Raw genomic sequence first — 13,192 nt, 5'->3', positions numbered from 1 at the left:
CCTTTCCCCTCCGCAAAGATAAAGAACAATGTTATGATTCACAATTTGATCCTGCTGAGCCTCTTGGAGAGCTGACTCAGGAAGATGCCTTGCCTGACCATTCTCCTCAACCCCACCAGGTGATTTCTGTGTTTTTACTTTGAGATATCTGTGGCAACTTCCATGTGTTGTATACTTGTATCCTGAATCCCACCAAACATGTTCACATGCCACCTCCAGGTCTCCTTAACGCATCATATGTATGTTTCAGCATGCACGTCATCCTTTACTGTTCTTCGTTCTATTCCATTTGCATGTCATCATATATGGGACTTCTGTAGACTGAAATATCGTTTATGTGTGCTAGGAATCTGCATCTTCAAGTAAGAATTTTGCAGGAACCACCAATGAGAGGAAGACCATTCAACAGGCACCTAAATCGGTGATAGAACAGCTGCAACCAAAAAAGAAATCTGCTTCTGCTACTAGACAGTCTCAGCGATTCATGGCACTACTTCAAGAAAATGACGAAAATGCTAAGAGTACTTAATAAAAAAACGTGGTAAACACCCCAAGCGGTTGAATCAGCCACATGTTACCAATCCAGTCAACCAGCGACAATCGGCAGCAGAACCAGTTTCCACAGCAACTTCTCAGCCACAATTGGCAGCAGAACCAGTTTCCACAACAACTTCTCAGTCACAATTGGCAGCAGAACCAGTTTCCACAGCAACTTCTCAACCACAATTGGCAGCAGAACCAATTTCCATAGCAACTTCTCAGCCACAATTGGGACCAGCAGTAGCTGTGGTAGGAAATACTGTCCAAGGACACACTGTACCAGTCCCAGCTGACACAACTGGCCAAATACTGCTAGCACAACATCAACAAACTGTTGATGATTTCCCACTGACCCTTATTAGTCCTGCCAGAGACAACTCCCCTGAGGATGAGCCCTACACCGAAGATGGTACATTTTCCAATGCTTATAGTTTCATTCTCCGTTATAAAGTTATATAATTTATAGATATATACATATATCTACCTTGATAGCTTGATGTAATGCTTAACTTTGTAGTTGCACCACGATCAAGAAAAATGAGGGGCCCAACAGTAGGGAAAATGTTCGTAGCTAAGCTTGCTGGGATGGAATCAAGATTTCGCCTTTCATCTATCATAGGTGGCAGAAGGCCACTGGACCCAGAAGAATCTTATAAATTAGCATCGGATGTAGGAATTTTCATCAGGAAAGAGCACGTAGACACCTCTACGCATTTTGAAAAATTAGTGCACAGGTTACACGTAAGTCATCTTTCTCTTGGTAATGTTACTCATACTAGTATACCACATTGGCACGTCCCATTCCTTCTAGATTGTTGTTGGCTCTATGTATATCGCACCAACGGTTTCTATTGTTGTGAACAGTTAAGGTTCGAGTTCGATGAGGACCAAGAGGAAGTAAAGCGTGTTCTCAACAGTCTATTCTCAGACTGTCTGCGCCAGTATCGCAGCAGGTTAAAGAAGGAATACTTCACTGGAAAGATTACTGGGAGTGTTCCAACTAGATCTCCTCTTAAGCAAATGACTGACAAACAGTGAGGAGATTTGTGAAGCACTGGTTTGATCCAAAAAATATGGTATGATTTGTAAGACTGAGACCAGATCACATCTTGGATTCTTATTTACGGCAGTGTCTCACTAGTCTCCTTTTTGCAGAATTTGGCTAAACAGAATCAGAAAAACCACGGTAAACTACTTTTACCTAGCCGTACGGGATCTCGTAACCTTATTGTGCACATTCGACAAAAAGTAAGGACATGTTGTTTTATACTTCTATTTAGAAATATTTTAGTAAAAGATCATGCAGAGTATACACCAGTGTGCAGCTTATATTATGATCCTCCATTTCAACCACGTTATTCGATTTATAAATGGTAGTACTAAAATGCAGATGTTACATAATGCAAGTAAAAGGGAACCAAACAAATAGATGACTCTGCCAGAGATTTTTGAAGCATGCTAGAAGAACAAACTTGAAGTGATTGGAGAAGTCGCACAGAGTGTTCTTGTAAGTCTTCTCTACGATTGAAATTTTGTGACGACTCACATCCCAACTTGTAGGAGTAGTAAAGTACATGTCAATATGATACTATAGATGTTTATTAAAATTCATGTGATGTGAATCAGATATGCTAAATTGTAGGAATAAAAGTAGGTCATACACATGATAAATCTACTATCAACAAGTTTCTCTGTAGTAACTATCATGTTTACACATGTGTACGAACTGAATTTTTTGCAGGAAGATATGAAATTAGAGATGGCAAAACCCGGTAAAAACGGTCTGGAAAAAGCCACTCACATCCCAACTTGTAGGAGTAGTAAAGTACATGTCAATATGTTATTATAGATGTTTATTAAAATTAATGTGATGTGAATCAGGCATGCCAAATTGTAGGAATAAAAGTAGGTCATACACATGATAAATCTACTATCAGCAAGTTTCTCTGTAGTAACTATCATGTTTACACATGTGTAGGAACTGAATTTTTTGCAGGAAGATATGAAATTAGAGATGGCAAAACCCGGTAAAAACGGTCTGGAAAAAACCGATGAAGAATGTGTGAAGGCATTTTCCATGGCAATAAAAAAGAAAGGTATTGCCAAAAACACTTTCTTACGGAATGCTGGACTGTTGAAGTGCAACTCCATGTCCAAGTCAAAGTATTTGCATGCTCAAGTTCTAGAGGAGCAACTCCAAGTAGAACGAGCTGCATCAGCTGCGCTAAGACTAGGAGTCGACAATTTTAGAACGATAGCAGAAGAGAAGGAGGCCCTACTGGAGCAGGTTAGGAAAGCTAGTAAGAAGAGTATCTGCTAGATAATTGGAGATGAACGGGGACAGTGACAGGTCAGTACCTTGGTCCTGTAAAATGGTTCCTTATTCTGAGCATATTTCATAGGTGCATTTATCTGCAATTTCTATGATCTGGGTGGTCGTTTCCTTGTTGTGATGTGGATTTGATAGGACCTATCCTTTTGTGTACTAGCTACTGTATGAATCAACTCGATGCAGTGATAACCCTGCTGATTGTTTTTTTTTGAACCGGAACCCTGCTGATTGTTAATATTATAAGTGGATTATCTAGCCCTTTCCATCAGTTCGGACTTCTAGTTCCGTTGGCTTGTGCATGAAGCTTGACCTGGTATCAGAGCCCAGAGTCTCAAGTTCGAGTTGTGGCTTTCGCAAACCTTCTCTTCTCTTCTCCCGGTCTAGCCCTTTCTGTCAGTTTGGACTTTTTGTTGCGTTGGCTATGTTGAGATGTATAAGTGGATTGCCTAGCCCTTTCCATCAGTTCGGACTTTTGGTCGCGTTGGCTAGTGCATGAAGCTTGACACTGATGATTTTTTGTGATCCATTGATTTCCAGCATTCTACATATAGCCCAGATCTAGAAGCTTGTCAACTCATCTGGTTCATTCATCGCTGTATTGAGTGCAATGAACGGAATAGTGGCTTCTCCTTTGTGTTGTGCTGCAACTCAACAGTTGTACCTACTTGTGTAGAGGCGAGTTGTGAACAGAGATACTTCAGTATGCTACCAAATTTTGACTCCATATAATTATTACCTTAACAACCGTCTAATTCAAAATCTCAACACTGTAGCATTTACCTCCTGCCTATCGAATACAATTATTTCACACACTGAAATATTTTGTACGTATTTTGAATTGGAGAACATGGGAATCGACTTTGGTTCTGATTATGACTTGATATGACCCTAGGTCCTGGATTCCTGAGGAGAGGCACTGTGCCGGTCTACCATTTTTTCTATTACTAGCAGAAGGTATGTGTTAAAACAAAGAGATTACGAAGTGCTAATTCCCCTTTTTTGTAAGTCCTGGTGGCATTGACACTCCTTTCTTACTTGCTAATTTATTTTTTGGGTGTTTATATATAATAGAGAATTACTAGCTTGTTGTCGAACCCGTTAGATTTTGGGCAATGATTGTTAAGTGGTTGCTTCTTAATTAAAGTTTATCATGTTCTTCAGATCATCTACATGGGATTCCCATCTACATGTATGCTCATGGTTTCATGGAGTACTTCAGCTCATAGCAGCCATATAAGATCCTGCAAGATTTGCATTTTTTTTTGACCTTGCAAGATTTGCATTCAATGTATCGCCAGTGCGCGTCCGTGAGAACTCTAGAAACATCTTCGTCAGACTCATTTTGGCGCGCGCAGTTCCCGAGCGAATCCAAGGAACTTTGACCGTTCTCTTAAAAAAAAGGAACTCTGACCGTTGGATCAAGCGTTGGAGAACTGATGTGCCAACGGCCAATAATTGCTTGCGCATCATGGTGATGGTTTATCTGATTTCAAAAACTGAGATATTTTTTTATATAGTGGATAGATGGATAGATATAGATATAGATGGATAGATACAGATATAGCTTCGACTGTAGCCACACTCAAACTCAAAATCAGTCGAGCTGCAAAACCACTAGCCAATTAAGTCCGAAATATTTCAGAGGCATTTTTGAATTGTAGTTCGGAGGACATGGGAGTAATTGATTTTGTTTGTGATAATGGCTTGATATGACCGCTGGCCATAAATGCCTGAGCAGAGCTACTTCGAATGGTCTACCATTTTTATATTAGTATTACTAGTATATTTCTCTCGATGTACTTGGACCGTTAACTTGGCTATTTTCGGGAATAAATAACAAACAGTGGGGTTTTCCCCTCCATCCACCTCCAAAAAAATATTAGTATTATATTACTTGGACGATAGTCATAATCAAAATCAAATTTCAGTCGGTCGGCAAAATGTCCCGCCAATCCTGAAATATTTCAGACGCGTTTTCAATGGGATTTTGAAGATAGATAGTGATCATTGTAACAGATATTCAACGTGATGATGATTTGATGTGTAACTCGGCCTTGGACATAGGTACTAGTACGGTCTTACAATTTATTGTTATTATACTTGGTCCTTAGCCAAATTCAATATCTCATTCCTGCGGTAAAACTTCCCGCCCACTAAATACAAATGTTTCACACGCTTCCAAATTCTCATTCTACCCTCGTAAAGATGACATCAATGTCCATGTATAAGTCGGTTGGTGGGGGGTTTGCCAGTCATTTTTTCAATCACCAGCTCCCTAGCCCAGGAAACTCCCCGAAAATCCAAAATTGAAAATCTCTGTCAAGCGCTACAATCTCCTGCCAATAAAATCCAAAATATTCGTTACGCGTTTTTGAATTTAAGTTTTTTTAGGAGATAGTACATGGGAACTAATTTCGGTTGTGATTATGTCTTGATGTGACCGTAGGCCTTGGATTCTTGAACAGAGGCACTACGCCGGTCTACCGTTTTTCTAGTACTAATATTGCTTCTACTGTAGCAAAGTTCAAAGTTCAAAATCTCAGTCGAGAGGCAAAACCCCCCGCAAAATGAATCTGAAATATTTCAGACGCGTTTTTGAATTGGACTTTGGAGAACTTGGTGTAAATGATTTTATGATGATAGCTTGATGTGACCCCTGGCCTTAAATTACTGAACAGAGCTACTAAGTAGCATGGTCTACCCCTGGCCTTATATTACAATCACGAGTATATTACTTGCACCATAGCCGTATTCAAAATCAATTCTCAGTCAAGCTGCAAAATCTCCTACCAATCCTGAAATATTTCGGAAGCACTTTTCAAAATGGATTTTCAAGATACATCATGATTATGATCGTGGTAACCGATTTTCAACGTGATGCTGACTTGGACCGTAGCCAAATTCGAAATCTCATTCCAGCGGCAAAACTTCCCGCCCAAAAAATACAAATATTTCACATGCTTCCAAATTCCCATTCTACCCTCGTAAAGATGACAGCAATGTCCATGTATAAGTCGGTTGGTGGGGTGTCTACCCGTTTTTTTTTTCGATCACCACCTCCCTAGCCCCGGAAACTCCCCGAAAAAAATTTCATTTCCCTCAGTCTCTCCTCTGAGACCACCCACCGGAACTTCCCAAGTCCCTCTCTCTCCCACCTCCACGACCACCGCACCAGAACATCCTCGCCGGACTTCCCTGGCCTACCCGAGGCCGCGCGATCCTCCTGACCCGGCTGTCTGCCAGAACCACTTCATCGACGCCGTCATCAACCGGACCGGATCATCCCCGCCGAACCTCAAAACCATATACTCATCCAGCAGTCTACCGCAGTCGCTTCAGCTGCGGTATCGTCCACCCGACCGGAGCTGCTTTGCCGGATCCGTCGTCCACTGCATCGGATCTAGCTCATGGACACCGCTGTGCATGAACCGGATCTGCTTCACCGGCGCCGTGCATCATCCACACCTATCTAAACTCTTCTACTATCGCTTTTCTATTGCTGCCTGCAAGTTCTTGTTTAATCTTGGGGGAACCTGTTTGTGCTAACGACGCGTCGTTACGTTTTTGCAGATGAGATGAGTAACCATGAAGTGTAATGGCCGTCTCTCCAACCCCAAGTAGCACATGTAGTGTACTTCATCACCGGATCTATCAACCCCAGGAAGATCTGCATTGACTCCCACAAAGTGCTTCTCCTAATGTAAGTCACTTGTTTTAGCACCATGTTCTGGGTTCAGATGCTTGTCTGTCTGAAGCTCTTTAAGTTCATTCCTAGCTATGACAGTAACACCCTGCTATTTTCTAGTTCATTGCTAACTTTAAGCGATTGAACATTTTGGTTTGCATTCCCTGCTCTGTAGATGTAGCCATCATAACTTCTATCTTGCTCAGTCGTTGTTACAAAAATTATAGCCTGCTACTATTTTGTTCATGCCAATTTTGTACTCCCTGAACATGTTGGTTTGCATTCCCTATACTACAGGTGATGCCATTGTTATTTCAATCTACTTCATCGTAAGCTAACAAACTAACTGACTACTATTAGTTCCTGCATGCTATCGCTCTGCTATCCTGCAGTACAAATTTATTTAAACTCGTCACACTAGCTACTTCGATAATAATTTTGTGTGCCATCGGGTTATTCAAAAGCTGCAACATTAACTCGCTTCTCTTACTTTGCATGGCACTCACACATGGAATGCTAAACATATTGGTTTGCATTCCCTCTTCAGCTCTTCTACAAGTTCACAGGTGATCCCACTATATTCTGTATCTGGTCCATCCTTAGCCCCAGCATTAACTATCCTCTGTGTGTTGCTCATTACAAATTTATGTCCCGAAACATATTGATTTTCATTCCCTTCACTACAAGTTCAGGAATGGTGCTGTTATAATTCCTATCTGGTTCATTCCTATCTATTACAGTAACATCCTGCAATTATTTAGTTCATGGCCAATTTTAAGTAATTGCACATGTTGGTTCACATTCCCTGCTCCGTAGCTTTTGCCATCTTAACTTCTATTTGGCTCATTGTTTGTTACAAAAGTAATAGCCTCCTATTACGTAGTTCATGCCAAATTGAAGTCACTAAACATGTTACTCTGCATTCCCTGTACAACTAATACCATTATTATTTGTACCTGGTTCATCGTGAGCTACTAAATTAACTGTCTGCTATCAGTTCATTCACTATCCTCTATGTGCTTCATGTTACGTATTTTAAGTCCCTGAACGCGTTGATTAGCATTCCCTGCACAACAAAGTTCAGATTATAATACCTTTACGGTTTATTACTAGCTATGACAGTAAAATGCTGCTATTATTTAGTTCATGAACAATTTAAGTAATTGAGCATGTTGGTTTGCATTACCTGCTCTATAGTTGTTGACATTATAACTACTATCTGGTTCATTCTTTGGTACAAAAGTAAGTGCCTTCTATTATGTAGTAGTTCATGTCAATTTGGAAGTAACAGAACATGTTGGTTTGCTTTTGCTGCACTGCAAATGATACAACTATTGTATCTATCTGGTTTGTCATAAGCCAGGCCAGTAACTGCTGCTCTGGTTCAAGTTCGTGTACCTTTCGTATTGCTATAGGCCTGCGTGTGTATATATATGCATGAACACACATTCTTGAGAGATTCCAGCCACATATATAGTGTAATTATGTAGCCCATCGCTCACTATTTTTGGTGTTTAATGCATGAGTACCACTGGGATGAAGGGAGTACATACATACTGTTTATCATGCTAGAACTCGTATGTGCATGACTGATCGTGTCTTGATGCAGAGTAACAAAAAACTCCGTTTATAAATAAGGACAACATCGGACATCTTCAACGAGTGTATCAACATGGGGAGTTGCATGGGACTTGACAGTAGTAAGTCTGTTGTTTTATTCCACAAAATAATTCGATTGCTTGTTTATCTTGCACTATCTCAGCTGCTTAATGATTAGAACTTCACATTTTTATGTTGGTATAGATTATACACATCAAAAGGAAGCTCACAGCTAATTATTTGCCATCTATCCATGTTAAAATGTTCTGGCTGTTGCTATGCATTACAATGATCTTGTTATGCATTACTTATTGGTAGTCTATATTACCCCCATACCGGTAGACTATCTGTGCGCATTACAATGATCTTGTTATAACAAGGAAATGGTGAGTTCCAAATTCTTTGGCAAACAACATTGTAGTGTCTTTGCCTTTCCATTGTTGATGTCTTAACTTGTAATGTCTTTGTTTCAGATATAGGTGGTGCACGGACAACATAAAAGATTTCTGAATCCCTTCATTGTATTGCTGGGTTTAATTACCGTTCAATCTCACTGGGTTCTGTAATATTTTTTCAAAGCCTTGCAGCTGATGTAATATTTAGTTAGTTTATATGGTTCTTTTGTGCATTCCTTCTATGGTGCTTGTGGTAAGTGAGGCTATCCGACTGAAATCATGTGCTGCGTAAATATTCTCAGTATGTAACCGGCCGTTGTTGGCGCAATCTAAATCACAAATTCCCATCCCGGCAACGGGCCAATTAAGCAAAATCACATATGGGCCGGCCCGCTAAGTCCTAAAGCGCCTAACAGGCCGGCATGTTAACATAGCAAATCGCTGATGGGCCGGCCCAACAAGTAACAACGCTCTTCACGCACCTCGGCCCAACAAGACTATTGGGCCTTACTAGGCCCACATATATTATGTAGTGGGCTAATGGGCCGATCTACCAACTAAACGGGCCGGCCCACTTACTTATTGGGCCAGCCCAATTGATTTCTGGTGGACCCCACTTACTAACTGGGCCGACCCCATAACAGGAAAGTGGGCCCCACGTGCTTATTTTGCCAGCCCACTTGCTTTAAGGTGGACCCCACTTACAAACTGGGTCGGCCCGATAACAGGAGTGTGGGCCCCACTTTTATTTTGGGCTGGCCCGCTGGCTTAAATGGGCTAGCCCACTTGCTTTAAGGTGGACCCCACTTACTAACTAGGCCGGCCCGATAACAGGATAGTGGGCCCCACTTTTATTTTGGGCCGGCCCACTAACATATTGGGCTAGCCCACTTGCTTTAAGATGGACCCCACTTACTAATTGGGTCGGCCCGATAACAGAAAAGTGGGACCCACATGTTTATTGGGCAGGCCCATTTGTCTGTTGACCGATCAAACAAAGACATTTGGTCCGGCCCACATGCTTATTGGGCCGGTCCGTTTATCGTGTTGACCGGAAAAAAGAAGACATTCGGCCCGGCCCACTTGACTAGTCGGCCGGCCTATTGATCGTGTTGACCGGTTAAACGAAGACATTTGGCCCGGCCCACCTTTTCAGTGGGCCCGCCCAGCTATCCCTTGACTGGTCAAATGAAGGCATTCGGCCCGGCCCACGTGCTTAGTGGGCCGGCCCATTTAAGTTTTGACTAGTCAACCTTAGAGGTTAGGCCCGGCCCACGTACCTAATAGACCAGCCCAGTTATATAGTTGATCGGTCAAACTAAGTTAGCTGGCCCGGCCCGCAAACTAAATGGGCCGGCCCGCTTAAGGCGTGGCAGGCCTTGTGTGGGCCTACCATCTACCACAGGGTTTCAGCCGGTTAACGGTGTTAACTGACAGTTAACGGCGTCTGCCACATGGCAGTTTGCATGACGTCAGCAGTCAATGGCCTCCCGAAAACACTTCTGCAATGGTCCGATTTTCCGTGGCCGAAGGGCGCCCAAATGCGACGCACCGAAAAATCCATGGTAGGCCTTTGCCTGACGCAGTTTGGAACACAGAACCCATATCATCGGCTTAGGCCCATAGGCGACGAAAAAGGGGCCATACCTAACGAAAATTTGACGTTGAGGATCAGAACTTTTCTTGTAGTGATAGCAAACATCAATGGTGAAGGAAGGAGGCATTTTACAGTGCAATTTACTAGTCACCTGGTCTAGTTGTATTTGAGAGCCTCAGTTGGACAGCAGGAGAGCGAGCCACCCACCCACGATACTAGCAATTTCCAGGCGATTCCACGCCGCCACCGCGCCCTCCCCTGCTCCGATCTCCCGCCACCGGTGGTACTCGTCGGTGCGGCCATCCGAGAGCCAGCATGTCGATCCCGAAGTGGACGCTCGGTTTCCTCTCCTTCACAGAAGAGGTGAGGCTGGGGGAGGAAAGGGCGCAGCGGCGAGAGGAGGAAAGGATGGCGGAGGGGCGGAAGCAGGCGCTACTGCGGCAGAAGCTACTAATCCTTCAAATCTGGCTAGCGTCGCCATGGGCGATCGAGCAAATGGCGAAAGGGTGGAGGCCGCAGATCTCTGGGAAGGGGCTCGAGGAACAAATCACTGCAGCCTAGGCCATGATCGATCTCAAGGATCCAGACGATCCGATGCGAGCAATGGCGGCTCAGGGTCTAGAGGATCTGGAGAAGTGGACGCCGTGAGGGGATCGACACCGATGGGATGACTGCGCTCACCTACGAGGCCATCCCCGTTGCTGTTGAAGTCTGGAGGTGATGGGCGGCGGGCTGAAGGTGTGTGCGGTCCTCGGCGTGCTGTGGAAGTGCGGCGGCATGTGGAGAGGATTCGTCGAGGAAATCCATCTCCGACGAGGTGCTTTTCACCGGAGAGGGAGATGGAGATGATGCGGAAGCCCCAGCGAAGGGCCCCACTTCGCAGTCGCTCTGTGCTGCTGGCCATGGGTGGCCATCGATTGGATCCATCTGGTCGTGATCGGGCCGTTGGTGGTACACCTGTAGAGACGGATTTGAGAAAGGCGTTTTCTCATCTGGATATAGGGAAGGCAGCTCCGCCCGTTTCAGACAGATCTCGCCTGGCCGGATCTAGGTCATCTCCTGAGCCTCAGACACTCGTCTGGGTCAGGAGGGATTTGGTCCGGGTACAATCGTTTTCTCCAGAAGATTGCCACCCCGCTCTTGGTGGCTTCCTCCCCAAACCCACGAGAATCAGCTTTGCAGAGTTGTGGGGAGCTAAAGAAGGGAGAAGATCGTTTGTTGAGGTGGTCAAGATGGCGGGTGGTGGTCGTGGTGCGGGGGGATTCAGTGGTGCTGGTGGTGGGCGTGGTGCTTGAGGTGGTCGAGCTCCTCCAGTGGCTGCCATGACTGCTAGATCGACTACTACTTCCCTCGGCGCTACGTCTGATCAAGCTGCGGTCAAATCAGAGTTCCCGCAAGCTATGATGCAGCAATTGGGTGCAGCTGGCCAAGGTATGTTTCCCATGATGCAGCCAAACATGTGGAATCTGCTGATGAACCAGTGGTCGCAATTCTTCGGAAATCAACAAGTCCCACCTACTGGTTTCAATCCTATGATGATGTTGCCTCGGGGGGTTCCTCCTAGTGTTCCTCAACCTAACAGTCAAGGGAGTAGTGCCAGTCTGAATCATGTACAACAACAGCAGTCCTCTGGTGGTAGCAAGAACAAGAAGAAGAATCAAAAAGCTTCTACATCTGATGGATCTAAACCTGGTGGTGACAGAAATGGGAATAATTTGCAGATGGTGGTTGCTAGTGGTCCTGGACCTGTGAAGGATCCTAAGTTCAAGAATGTCACTTGCTATAACTGTGGTGAGCTTGGTCACTATGTTGGTCTATGCACCAGAATCAAGAGGTGTTTCATATGCAGCAGAACTGGCCATCACATGGATAGTTGTCATATGTGGTACTCTCTCTTGCCTACTGCTCAATATTGGGGGAGTGCCAACCCAGGGTTGGGGTTCTTTTATGTGGAGGTGGAAGGACCAGAGGCAATCCAGTGGCTTAACATGGACAATGTTGGAGCAGTGGTGGTCAAGGAAGGAGAGATATCTATCAGTGAGCTTGAAAGAGTTTCAATGAAATGTGGAAAGTGAACTGGTTTTGGCAGATCAGATAGCTTGATCCCAAGAAGTTCTTGGTGAGGTTTCCCCTAGCAAGAGGATTAAAGAGTTGGTGGAATACCCTTCCATCAACCTCAAGAAGGAAGGTGTGGTTATCTACTTTGTCAATTGGGAAGGTGAAGCTGAACCTTTTGAGGAGTTCTAAGAAATCTGGATCAAGATTTTTGCATCCCTGCTAAGTGGTTAACCTAGAAGACAATTTGTCAGATTTCTACTACCTTAGGTGTGCTTGTCAACATTGATTGGCATGGTATATTCAGAAGCTTCTACAAGGAAGTGAGGGTTAAGGTGGCTGTGAGGGACAAGTCAAAAATTCCTACTAACAAACTGTTTGAGATGGAGCAATGCTTCTTCTTGATTGACTTCATTGTTGAGGCTGAAGGGGATGCTATTGATGTAGATGATGATGAGGACCTTGGTCAGAGTAATGATGAAGACAAGTTTGATGAAGAAGCTGAGCTTGGTGATGACTTCAAGGCTTTGGATAAAAGTAAAAGTGGTGTAAACAATAGTAGGATGGAGACTGATCCTTCCATCCCTGATTCTCAAGGTGGAAAGAATGTATCTAGGTCTGTTGCTCACCAAAGCTTGGAAGCAAGTGTGAAGGATAATGTGTTGGGGATTGATCAACATGTACCTGCTGCTAGTGCTTTGGTGCTGAGAGATGCTGAGGAGAATATTGGGAAGAGCCTCCTCCAATAATTTGATGCTGAAAGTGATGAAGAGGATGAGGTTGCAAAGAAGAGGAGTGATGGCACTATATCTGACAAACCTGACATTCCCATGCCTTCTTTGGTGTGGAAGGAGAAGAAGCAATGGGGTCCTGTCCAAGCTACAAAGATGAGCTCTAGAATTCCAAGAGATGGCAAGACTGCTATTGAAAAGGCCCAAGACCTTAAGAAGGCAAAGAACTTGGAAATCCCTAAAGGTAACAAAATTTAT

The sequence above is a fragment of the Lolium perenne genome, chromosome 2, assembly GCF_019359855.2.
Source record: "Lolium perenne isolate Kyuss_39 chromosome 2, Kyuss_2.0, whole genome shotgun sequence".
NCBI classification, from domain to species: domain Eukaryota; kingdom Viridiplantae; phylum Streptophyta; class Magnoliopsida; order Poales; family Poaceae; genus Lolium; species Lolium perenne.
Note: the sequence above shows the minus strand (reverse complement) of the source record.